Below are 13,754 nucleotides of genomic sequence, written 5' to 3'. Positions count from 1 at the left end.
TGTTGCTGGTGCCATCGTTCAAGAAGGGTGTTGACATGCTGGAAAGGATCAGGGCAAAGCTACAAGGATAAGAGTGGGCTGGAGGCCAATCCTATGACGAAAGGTTAAAGGAAATGGATATAAGTTGGCTGCGCCAGGGACAAGATCAAGAGAAGGCATGCTGACTGTCTTCCAGTTTTTCAAAGGACACCAAGAAGAAAGGAGGCAGCTACTGATCACCCTCCAGTATTCATTTCTGCTTCAATTCATGGCTCATCTACGCAAGTTCTACATCTGGCTCATTATAAATAGGTATATGAATATAAGTGCCCCCAATAAGGGTCCCATAGGAAGCCCATATGCCACCTTCATGTTCCCAACTGCACTTTCCTTTTGTTGTGTTATCATCATCAACTTATAGAACACCTAAAATTGTCTGAGCTGCGATAGCTCTGTTGGTAGAATATGAGCCACTCGCTCTGAGGATCATGGGTTCGAGCACTGGGCTAAAGAGTCCTGCCTTGCAGGGGTTGGTCTAGATGATCCTCATGTACCCCTCCCAACTCTACAATTCTATTATTCGAAATGCTGCAGAGATACCGAAAGAAACAAACAGTCCCGGCCTGTAGGCTGACAATCTCATAGGCACTACAGTACAAAGGGAAAAGGGATGGGGAGTGAATGAGAAAGCAAGCTCTGGGGTAGCTGCTCCTTCTCTGGTCAATGAATGGGGGCAAGGCTGCTCTTCCCATGGACATGATGGTTCTCCTGGTAGGTTGGGGGTTCTTCCTTCCAGTGGCCCTTGGCCTCCCAGCTGATGGCAAACTGGGTCTCACTTCAGCTCTGCAATCACAGGTGGGAGCTGAGGGGGGTAGTTCTTTTGGGAGGGTAGAAGCTGGCTCCTTGCCACTGTAGAGATGGGGGAGAAATCAAAATCAGTTCACCTTTAAAGCTGATAACAACAACAACAACAACAACAACAACAACAACAACAATAATAATAAATTATTTATACCACGCCCATCTGGCTGGGTTTCCCCAGCCACTCTGGGCGGCTTCCAACCAAATATTAAAAACAATACAGCGTCAGACATTAAAAACTTCCCTAAACAGGACCGCCTTCAGTTGTCTTTTATGTTTATCTGTTTGACATCTTCTGGGAGGGCGTTCCACAGGGCGGGCGCCACTACCGAGAAGGCCCTCTGCCTGGTAACTTGGCTTCTTGCAGTGAGGGAACCGCCAGAAGGTCCTCGGCGCTGGGCCTCAGTGTCCAGGCTGGATGATGGGCGTGGAGACGCTCCTTCAGGTATACAGGACCGATGCCGTTTAGGGCTTTAAAGGTCAGCACCAACACTTAGAATTGTGCTCAGAAATATACTGGGAGCCAATGAAGATCTTTCAAGACCGGTGAAATTTTGTGAAATTCACACCTACCGAAGCAGTATCGGGACCAAAACACAACTGGCTCTTAAAATTCGCACTTATCTGAATCGTGAAATGTAGTTGTGCAACCAACCAGTCCAGGACTACTTAGTCCAAAGCGTTCAACCAATGTGGCTGCTGCAAATGGTTGTTTAAAAGAAAGAAAGAAAGAAAGAAAGAAAGAAAGAAAGAAAGAACGAACCAGGGGGAAACAGCCTCAGCATACCCCATAAGCACTTCCAAAGCAATTTCAATCTATTGTAAGCGTGCAATTTTTCTAGGATTTAAAAATCCACACAGATTTAGGACAGAACAGATTCACAGTGTGCAAAGGACACAGCCCAGATTGAGACAGTTTTGTCCATCCCTAGCCCTAGTGTGCTGTAGCTTGCAGTGGGGGGGGGGGGGCTGCCAGGTTTTTTGCCCCGGGTGAAGCCCCCAGAGGAGTGCCATTAAGACTCCCAGCCTCTGTGTGTGTGTGTGTGTGTGTGTGTGTGTGTGTCTCTGTGTGTAACGCAAATGCATATGGTGTGTGTGCCAAACTGGGTCTTTGACCCGGGTGAAATAAAGCCTAGTTTCGCCCTTGTGAATGAAGAGCATGATGGGAGGCCAGATGCAAGCTTATTGCAAAGGCTACCCTGATCCTTTATTTTATTTTTTTATTTTTTGCTGCTGCAAGCAGAAAGCCACTCAGAGGAGGTGAGTTCTTGTCCCTGAGCTCTTCTCTTGCTTTTCCCCAGACAGCTGAACTCTTTGGAGTGACTGGCCTGTCAGGATTGTCAGCATGTGATTAATGACCAACAACCTTGAAATTGCCCTCAATTGCCACTTTGGGTATTGTTTGGCCTGATGTATAATGAGTTCGGACATACTTTTGCAAAATCCTTTCCTGAGACAGCTGTTTAGGCTCATGGCTTCATGTGCTGATGGATGGCAGGGGAGGGGGGGTGAGAAAGGGAGAGAGACTGCCAGTAAAGTAAAATAGCATGGATCCCTGCCTAGAGGAACATACAATCTAAACTTTGGTAAGAGGGGATAAGAGAGGGGGGGTAGATTTGTAGGGTTCATATGCACCCACAGCATATATTTAAAGCACATTTGTGCCACTTTAACAGTCATAGATTCCCCTGAATAATCCTGGGAACTGTAGTTTACCCCTGCCCAGCACCCTAAACAAACTACACTTCCCAGGGTTCTTTGGCGGAGGCCAAGTTCTTTAAATGTATAGGGTTGTATTCAGCTTAGCGTTAAACAGACTGTTCCATCAGTGCGAGGATTTCTCCTTATGCGATGGAATGAGCTCCTTCTGTGTGCTCCCTAAATCTGTTCTAGGAGCTCTCCCAACCCTCCACAGCAGTTATGGGGAGGGTATGGAGTGTGGAGAGGGGAGACGTGGGGAAATCCCCTTGCACTAGTGCAAAAATGTTGTTGAATGGTGGGTGTGGCTGGCATGGAATACACATGAAAAGCTACTTGTTTGACATATGGAAAACAGCTGGGGTTGTGGGAGGGGGCATGGAAAACGGATATAGTGCCACTCTGGAGCATTAAAAGGGCAGTCTCCATTATTGTTCAGGTCTTGGCAGCTGCTCGAGTGCTGATCCTAGACCAGAAACCACCTCAAGATAGGGTGCTTGGTTGCTTTTGCATTGCCCAAAAAAGAGGAGACGTATAAGCTGGACCATAAAGAAGGCTGATCGCCGAAGAATTGATGTTTTTGAATTATGGTGCTGGAGGAGACTCTTGAGAGTCCCATGGACTGCAAGAAGATCAGACCTATCCATTCTGAAGGAAATCAGCCCTGAGTGCTCACTGGAAGGACAGATTCTGAAGCTGAGGCTCCAGTACTTTGGCCACCTCATGAGAAGAGAAGACTCCCTGGAAAAGACCCTGATGTTGGGAAAGATGGAGGGCACAAGGAGAAGGGGACGACAGAGGACGAGATGGTTGGATAGTGTTCTCGAAGATACGAACATTAGTTTGACCAAACTGCGGGAGGCAGTGGAAGACAGGAGTGCCTGGCATGCTCTGGTCCATGGGGTCACGAAGAGTAGGAAACGGCTAAACAACAACAATAAATAAATGAATAATGACGTACTGTATTTGTATAATATGTGCATATTGTTACTAAAATGCTGAGATGCAGTGATAGAATGAATTACTGTGATTTCAGCAGAAATGTACTACATCTCACCATGAAGCAGCAGTGTGTGGCCAGGTGACCTCAGCGCCATTGTCGGGCCAGATCCAAGCTCCTGCTCTCCTTTCTTAGAGCTCTTCACCTTTAAACTGAACCTTTGGGGCAGTCCTTCAGATGGAGGAATCCCTCAAACAGAGGACTGCCCTCTGTAAAGCCAGATACATGGCTCAAGAAGGCAGTTAGCTGTCCACATGTGTCCTATGCCTGAGTCCAGCCACTAGGCCTTTGGGTAGGGGCTGGTTCCCATCAGGCTCCCCCCGCCCCCAGCTCCATCTGCATTATTTTATCCCCAGTCACATCTGCCAGCAGTATGTTGGACACAACCATCTAACAAGAGCTGCGTTTATTGCAGCATGATTTCTCTGTTAAAACAATACCATGAAAACAAATGCATCTGGGAATCGGAGATGTGTTTGTACATTGGAGATTTATTGCAGTGGTGGCTTCCAGAGGGACATGGCCTTTCATTCCCTTCCTTATTAGAACAGATCGACTTGCAAAGTTGAAAGAGTTCTGGAGTCCTGATTTATTTGTAGGGAGAAGCTGGGGAAACGTAGCCTTTTCTGTTCTTGTGTTGGACCTTCCAGACTGACCTTCCAGCAGGGAAGAGCTAGGATGACTCCTCTCAATTTGTTAATTCACAGTAGCATTACTTCTATATGCACATTTCACAGATTAAAACAGGGACAAACACAATACACTTATTCTCATCTCAAGGTCTCTTCACCCCCACTACCAATGCTCTTCACGAGGGGTGGGCAGACTTTAGGCTTGCAGAATATCTTCCCCCGCTTCTTTTTACTGGGACCAAAGGGGAAATTGGCAGTTCTCCGAATTTTGCAGTGCAGTTCTCTAATCAAGTAATATGCAGTTCTCTACTAACCAAGTAAAGTGTGCATAAAAAATGCACAAATTAGTGAAAACATATGCATTATATTGAGGGAAATTGCCTGTGAAAATGTACGTATTTGGCAAAATTGCTGGCAAAAACGTACATATTAGAAGAAATTCACACTAAATCGCTGGCATGTTTTCACGAGGAATTTTAATTTTAAAAAGAACTTGCAAGCTGGTGTGGAAATATGGAGAACTGAATTTAAGACTCGGAACATGAAAAACTGAAATGACAGATTTGCCCATCCCCCACAGTTCACCTACTTGAAGCAGTAGCAAACTGGGGGCTCAGTGGGGCAGGCCTGGACTTAGAATTGAGAACCTGGGTCCTCTGAACTCATGCTCAGCCTAGGAATTTGTTTTCAGTGCCAGAACTGATTTTCCTGTAGTTTCATACAGTTAGGAAAGTCACTTAAAATCCACAAGTGGGCCTTAAGAGAGAATATTATGAAAATGATATACAGGTGGTACATAACCCCAGTCAAGCTTGCAAAAATCTACCATGTGCCCGATAATAAATGTTGGAAATGTAAAGAAACTGAAGGTACATTCTTTCACCTTTGGTGGACGTGCCCAAGGATGAAGGCTTTCTGGGAGATGATTTATAATAAACTAAAAAAGGTATTTAAATATACCTTCTTGAAGAAACCAGAGGCCTTCCTCCTGGGCATAGTCGGCCAATCGGTGTTAAAGAAGGACAGAACTTTCTTTATGTATGCTACAACAGCAGCAAGAATACTTATTGCAAAGCATTGGAAGACACAAGAGTTACCCACACTGGAGGAATGGCAGATGAAATTGATGGACTACATGGAATTGGCGGAAATGACTGGCAGAATCCGAGACCAGGGAGAAGAGTCGGTGGAAGAAGATTGGAAGAAATTTAAAGACTATTTACAGAAATATTGCAAAATTAATGAATGTTAGAATGATGTTGGATTGAAGTTAAGTGGTTTCTAGCTGTACTGGTATAAAAGAATATGGAAAAATTGGTTTTTAATACGTAAAAATTTAATGTTATAATATATCAAGATTAAAGATCAGGATTAAAAAGGAGGGAAAGGAATTGCTGGATTAACAAATTGAATTGGAATACAAAAGAGTGAGGTATGAGGAGGTCCGGGAAACAAGTAAACGTAAGAGAAGTGATGAAAAGATGGAATTGTTTTTAACTGTTTTTTCTTTCTTGTACTTTGTATTTTTCTTTTTTTATTGCTATTTTTCTTATTAATGTAATCTTTTTCTTTTGAAATTTTAATAAATATCATTTAAAAAAAAAAATCCACAAGTGGAGTCAAAGGAGAAAATATATCCTATTAAAACTTTACTGAGGAAAACTAAAATGCTTCCCCCCAACTCTTGTTGTTAATAGGGTGGTGTGCATGTGTCTATCTACATTTGTCTGTGCACGCCTGAATATGTGCATGTGAGAGTGTGTCCTTCTCTTGTTGCAGTTGTGGCACAGCTTTTCAAGGCCTTCCCAGAGCCCAAGGTTAGTACTGGGGGAAACAAAAGAGCAGGGACTGGATCCCTCAGACCCTCTGCAGTGCTGTGGGAGCTCTGGCTGCCTCTGTCCTGAAGCAGGGGCAGGAGGGAGCCGTGGTGGCCGCTTGGCACAGGAGCAACAGTGCCTGCGAGTGAAGGATGTGGACCTGAGGTGCAGAAGGGGCAGGCATCAAGAGGGGGCTCCGGCCTGGCAGGGGAAGGCTTAACAGGTTGTTTTGGGTTCAGTGTTAACTTCACTGCAGCATGTAAAATCATAGAGTTGGTAGGGAAGGGGCTTTAGAGTCCAGCCCACAGCTCAGTGCAGGATCCGCCATGCAGGAGGAGGCAACTGCAAGCTCCCTCTGCTTAAATATCTCCAGCGAAGGAGAGCTGCCTCCAGATGCAATCTGTTCCAGTGTCGAATGGCTCTCGCCATTAGGAAATCCCTCCTAATGGTGAACTGAAATCTGCTTCCTTGCAAGCTTCCCCAGGGTGAAGTGATAACACCAACTGGTAACAGCAGGGAAGAGCAAGAGTACAGAATTGTAGAGTTGGGACCATGGGAGTCATCTAGTCCAAGCCGTAGGTTACATAACAACTAGAACTATTCCATAAAGAAGTTAGTCCCAAGTGACTGTGACTAAGCAGTCACTTCTCCAAACACACAGCAGCATACAAAATGGAAAACACACACTGATCAGAACATGGAGGCTGTGTGCTCCTCCGTGCTACTACTACAGACCCCACCCTCTTCAAGTCACATGTATTCCCCCCCCCCAATAATTTTTATTAAATTTCCCCAAATGTCTTAAACACAATACAGCTTAACAATATTATTCTCCTTTAAATCTATATCTTATCCGAGTTAACTTCCCTCCACCCCCCTTCTGGCTTCTCTACATTGCTCTTGCTTAAGCATGATTACTATATATACATTCTATAAGTGTCTGTAATTCCCTAATAAATTTTTGTATTATACTTTAGACATACATTCCTTATTATAATACAGCATTACATCTTCTTCAAGTCACGTGTAGTGGAAGGTTGTCCCAGCTCAGGAGGAAACAGGAAGTCTTCTCCTGAGTGGTACAAAACATCCCCTAACACGTCCACTGTAGGAATGTTGTACTTGACTGCTGTAAGTTTCTTTTTTTAAAAAATAATATTTATTGCTTTTACAACAATTTAAACACTACCAAAAAAAGAACAAAGAAAAAACAATACATTACAATACAAAGACACTACCTTACACTAAAACATTAAACTAACAAGACAAAACAAAAACAATTTAAAAACACATCAACAAAGAAAAGAAAAGAAAAGAAAAAAGAAAATAAATAAATTTCAATGTCTTATCTTTCTTTCACATATTTCCACGACCTCCTCACACCTCCCTTTTTGTATTCCACTTCTATTAATTATTTCAGCAATTCCTTTCCATCTTCCCCTGTTTCCTATCCTATAATTATCTTAACACATTTCAACCTTATTTTTCTTTTAATACTCTATTAATCTATTTGTACTTAATTCCTTATAACCTTTCTACTAAAGCCATATCACTTCATTCCAACATTCTTCTAGCATTCCTTAATTTTACATTATTTCTGTAAATATACTTTAAATTTCTTCAAATCTTCTTCCACCGACTCTTCTCCCTGGTCTCGGATTCTGCCAGTCATTTCCGCCAATTCCATGTAGTCCATCAACTTCATCTGCCATTCTTCCCTGGTGGGTAAATCTTGTGTCTTCCAATACTTCGCGATGAGTATTCTTGCTGCTGTTGTTGCATACATAAAAAAAGTTCTATCCTTCTTTAGCACCAATTGGCCGACCATGCCCAGGAGAAAGGCCTCTGGTTTCTTAAGGAAGGTATATTTAAATACCTTTTTCATTTCATTATAAATCATCTCCCAGAATGTCTTAATCCTCGGGCACGTCCACCAAAGGTGAAAGAATGTACCTTCAGTCTCATTACATTTCCAACATTTATTATCGGGCAAATGGTAAATTTTTTCAAGCTTAACTGGTGTCATGTACCACCTATAAATCATTTTCATTAAATTTTCTCTTGGGGCATTACATGCCGTAAATTTCATACCTGTGGTCCATAACCGTTCCCAGTCAGCCATCATTATGTCATGTCCAACATCTTGTGCCCATTTAATCATAGCTGATTTCACCGTTTCATCCTGAGTGTTCCATTTCAACAGCAAGTTATACATTCTTGACAAATTCTTGGTTTTTGGATCTAACAATTCTGTTTCCAATTTTGACTTTTCCACCTGGAAACCAACTTTTTTGTCCAATTTGTATGCCTCCATTATTTGATAATAATGGAGCCAATCTCGCACTTTGTTTTTCAATTTTTCAAAGCTCTGCAATTTTATTCTATCTCCATCTTGCACCAGAATTTCCCAATATTTCGGCCATTTGGCCTCCATATTGAGTTTTTTCTGTGCCTTCGCTTCCATTGGTGACAACCATCTTGGGGTTTTCTTTTCTAACAAATCCTTATATCTTATCCAAACATTAAACAATGCTTTTCTAACAATATGGTTTTTAAACGCTTTATGTACTTTTACCTTATCGTACCACAAATATGCATGCCAACCAAATACATTGTTAAAACCTTCTAAGTCCAACACTTCAGTGTTTTCAAGAAGCAGCCATTCTGTCAGCCAGCAAAAAGCAGCTGATTCATAGTAAAGTTTAAGGTCTGGCAGGGCAAATCCACCTCTTTCTTTAGCATCAGTTAGTATCTTAAATTTTATTCGAGGCTTATTGCCTGACTGCTGTAAGTTTCACAAGCCACAACTGGAGCATCTCTGGCAGAGGGCCATCCAACCTCTGAACAAATACTTCCAGGGAAGGAGAGTCCACCACTTCCTGAGGCAGCCTTTTCCACAGCAGTGTGTTCCTGCTTGCATGGAAGGTTCTGTGAAGAATTCAGTCAAGCATGCAGAGTTTGTGGAGCCGGCAGGGTTAGGGACATTGAGGTGGGACTCATATGCCTGGCTCCACTCTTCACTCCATGTATTCTCGGGGAGACTTCTTGAATCCTGACCTTGCTATGCATTTGCTCATCCTTCACAAACAGCCTAGTTTGCATGCTAGGCCCTTGGCTTAGCGTCTTAAAGGAAACTTGCTCTGCTTAGCTTGCCTCATTTGCTAGAACTCTGTCCTTTGTCTCAGCTCTAAGCCCTGGTTCCCTGTTAGGTCTGCCTTGTGTTATTTGTTCGCCTTGAACCACGCTGTAACTTTCAGTAGCCTGATTAAGAGCAGAACCCTCCCTCTGCCTTAAAAAAAAAAAACCACCCCAAACTCTTAGGCCGTGATAGATCTCTACCACTAGCCCTTCCTCAAACCCAGAAAATTACACAAGGGCTTTAGACGCCAAAGCAGAGAGAATGCAGCTGCTTGGATTACAGTCAGGAATCATGCTGGAAAACTCTTTTTATGCATTTCCAAGCTAATCAGGCCCTGTTTTCTCTCAGCTCCCCACTCAACAGTCTGACAAGAAGAATTATACAGCTCTGAAACCAGAACAAGAGTAGAGCTGATGTTGGCTTATGGAGCCGAGTGCAGGTGACGGCTATCTTGGCTGGCGTCCAAATCCAGGTGAAATTCACTTCCCGACATTTATTTATTTTATTATATCGATTAGTCACTTTCTGCTTTGCTTTTCAAAAGAGCAAAACTCAAAGCGACTTACCAAATTGAGCATTAAAAACGAGGACAACGCAACCTAAAATACACAAATAATAGATTTATTAAAAGGAGATCTGACACAACTCCAGCAGCCCACTTGCAGTAGCTCCCACTGTGGGACACGGCACTCAGACGCTGAGCTTGGTTTTTGCCAAAAGCTTTATACCAATATTGACTGCACTACCTATACATGGGTCAGGCTACAGATTACACAACTGAGAAGTTTATTTATTTATTTACCACTAGGGTTGCCATACGTCCAGAATTTCTATCCATATCCAGAATACTGCAGCCGCAAGCAGTGTCTGGGCAGAAATTGGCAAAATCTGGATGTGTGGCAGCCCATGTTGTCATTTTTGCCAATTTTCCTCAGAAATAGCTCAGAAACATCCAATTTCTCAACAACTTTGGGAAAAATCTAAACTAGAATCTAAAAAGCCACAGGGAGGATTACCGTACAGCACACAAATGTCAACCGAGAACATAAAAACCCAAACAGTTATGTAAATGCAATTATAATTATAAATGCAATTATAAGAAGAAGTACATAACAGAAATAGACCGTCTTGGCTGTCTAGAAGACTTGCTCCCTGCCTTGCAGGCCTTTTCCCCAGCTGCTCTGAGAGAGCACTGGACACCCCAGATACATATAATACGATCCACCCTATTCTCTTGGTTGTAATCTGTTTCAACTGTTTTTTAAAAAATACTGTGCTTTTAAATTGTTGTAATTGGCCGCGGAAACTCACGATGAAGGGCAGGTAAGAAATCAAAATAACAAGAACGACGACAGTTTTGTATGCTGCGCAGTTAACAAAGTATCTAGGCAGTGGATGTACAGTAAACAGTGGGATAAGCAACACATCAGAAAAGGCTTGTGTAAACAGAAGAGTCTTCAGCAGGAATTTGAAACAAAATGCTGGTGGCACTTGCTTAATATTAAGAAGCAATGAGTTCTACAGACACACTAAACACCCTACTTCTTGCAGAAGAAATGGAAACTTCTCAAGTCCAGAAACAGTCCCAAACCTGATTTCTCAGAGTGCCACCCCATCCAGAACCAGCTCCATACCTCCCTCCATCCCATGACACCTCCACCTTGCTGTGATCTAACCTCAGTTTCTTCCCCATCATTCTTCCCAGAATTGCCTCCAGGCACTGGCTTAGGACTTCAGCTGCTTCCCTGGGATCCAGAGATGGAAAAAGAGATAGTGCTGAGCATCATTAGCTTACTGATGACATTCAGCTTCCCCTCTCTTTTCCATGGCTAACTAGAGGCTATAAATTATTAACCCTGGATAATTGTCAGTGAAATCTGTGCTTTACATAGTGTGGCAACATGGGGCAATATCTTTGACCATTTTGTTAACATTGCCTAGAGCTGGGGTCATCAGTGTGGTGCTGATGGGCAGAGCACTTTCAGACACCCCTCTTGGCACCCACAGAGGCCCCCTGCTCTTCCCAAATCTCATTTTTATACATTAAATTGAGGGCTTTTGCCTCTAGTGCTGGAGGTTGTTCATTTGGGAGGGAACTGCCTATTAGAGGACCTTGGCATTTGCTCCTTTTGTGTGTGTTTTGCCTGGTTTTGGGGGGAGGGGGGTGGTTTGGGGCATGACCAGTTTTTCTTCTCTGAAATGCTATGGTCCCCACAACACTTTTTTACACTTCCAGGCCCAAAACAATTGGGGATACCTGATCTATTCTGCAGAGGAAATGTGTGGAGCTTCTCATCAGCTGCCTATTCAGGATACTGAGTTGTTTCAGCCATTGAACTCATTTTACTTACGTTGTGAAGTGGAGTAACTTGCTAGCAAGCTGTACTTCCGCATCACCCATGGAAAACCAAAGCAGAATTCGAGGGATATCCTTTCCACTTAGAAGCGTATCATGGAAATATCCGTTGTTTGCTGACAGCCACAATCTGGACAGAGTTAACATGCAGAAAAAGTTTAGGGTGAGGGTACACTTGAGATGCGATGCAATTATCGGAGCAGCCTTTGCCAACCGGGTCCCCTCCCAAAGTTTTGAACGACAGCTGCCATCGCAGGAGTTGTGGTCCAAAACATCAAGAAGCCACCAGGTGGGCAAAGGCTGAATTAGAGTATCAGAAACCTGAATTCAAATTCACATTACATTCGCTTGTTACATCTCTTTCTAGAAAATGACTTGACAGTTTGCTGTCCCTGTGCTCTTGGGACGAAACTAAAGACTAGAAATTGAACACTTCTAAACTTTCTACCAATGTGTTTCTTTTGTTCGTTTGTTTGCTTGCTTGCTTGCTTGCTTGCTTTGCCATCACTGTAATAAGCTTGGATGATGAAGAGATGTTCCCAACAGTTGGCATACCTTCCCCTGATAAAACACACTGCCTTTCCTTCAGATACCTTGTGGCCTATAAAAGCAGGCTTCCTTTCTAGTATCATTTCAGGCACACCGGGAGAGCTGATTTGGGGCATTGAGCATGTGGCGCACTCTCTCGCCAGTGTACGTTCCTGGGTTGTTTTTTTGTGGGGGTGTCCATCTCCCCACCGCCATTACTGATGCTGCCCAATTACTTACCTTGCCCTATGGGCTCAGACTGCGCCAGAGAAAGCAGAGGGGGAAACAAAATGCATGGAGATCGCTGCTTCTTCTCTCCCTGTGCTCAGTCAAGAAGGCCAGGTGAACAGGCAGCAATGGCAAAGAGGAGCAGCAACCGGGCCACTGACTTCCAGGGTTTGGAAGCCAGCCCCTTACTGGGTCACCATACTTGGCGGGTGCCTGACCATGCCATCTTCCAGCACTGGTCCAGGCTCTTGCTGCCATTGCACTGATGGTGCAAAAACTGGGTAAGGCGTGCACCCTGCAAGACTGGCTTCTTGCAGAGAGAGTGGGCACCTCCTGGAGGAAGAGAGCTGTTGGAGTTCATAGTCTATGTGCAGCTTGGCAAGTGAGCAATTAGTGTTTTGACTACAGGTTAGGGAGACAGAGCACGGGATAAATTTGCCTGGAGGTAAGAGGACCTAGTAACAGCTTGGTGATTGGCTGAGGTCTCTCATATAGGTAGCATGACCTATGACATTGTTTGGCTAGTTAGGAGTACTCTGGAGTGCTTGGAGAGTGATGAAGTTTGTGTCTGTATATAGTAACTTGTATATAGCTTGTGAGTTTACTGCCATATATAATAAACTACAAAATCAAGTTACTAGTCGTCAGCTTTGTTCCTGATCGTTGTCCTGACTGAGCAGTCTCGATCGTTGCCTAGGAAAAGCTGCACTACTCTGCTAAGTTGTGCATCATTGAAGATGTTCAGCGGTGAAGAGACTGGTCCTAGTAGCACGCGAAAGGACTTCAGAAAGTGCTCACAGGCTTCGGAGTTTTAACAAGAGCATCTGTGCCCAATGGGGCATGCTCTAAGCTGCCTTCTGGGCCTACCCTGGTCCAGGGAGCTTCCCGATTTTCTCCTCTCCCTTCTCCTGTCTCCTGGAATCTGCCCATCCCTGTTCCCTCTGCATATTCCTCCCAAATAGCTTTTGTTGCTGCAAGCCGTCTCTCCTTCTGCCTCGGCACAGATGGGTTCTGTTTGCCATTAGCGTCCCCTCGCCCAACCCCCGGGAGCCAATCTGAGCTCCGATTCTCATGCACAACTTTTTTGGAGGCAAGTCTACTCTCTTTCCCCGGATGAATTGTGGTTTCTTAGTGCCATTAATCATTTTCCCTTTACAAATGGGATCTGGAGCTGGAAACATTGCTCCTTTTTATTTACTGACAAGATGACCTGGCATCCTGGCAGCTGTCCACTGGGCTGGCGTCTGGAAGATTAAGTGAAGGAAAAGCCTCTGGGCAAATTCCCCACAGCAAACTCCCAAGGCCTCGGCCTCCCCCCTTCCCATCCCCTCTCTAAACATGCTGGGCTCATCCGGGAGGCTTCCGCCAGGACCCAAGCAAATCCCTCAGCGTTGCTGAAGCCCAAGCGAAGAGCTGGAGGCATTCCACCAATCTGTCCATGTACAGCCCCGGCAGCAGAAGCAACAGCAGAAGAAGAAGGAACTATTGGACAGGAAGCAGGATCCATGCAGACTTA

Source organism: Podarcis pityusensis (assembly GCF_964106645.2).
Source record: "Podarcis pityusensis genome assembly, chromosome: 15".
NCBI classification, from domain to species: domain Eukaryota; kingdom Metazoa; phylum Chordata; class Lepidosauria; order Squamata; family Lacertidae; genus Podarcis; species Podarcis pityusensis.
Note: the sequence above shows the minus strand (reverse complement) of the source record.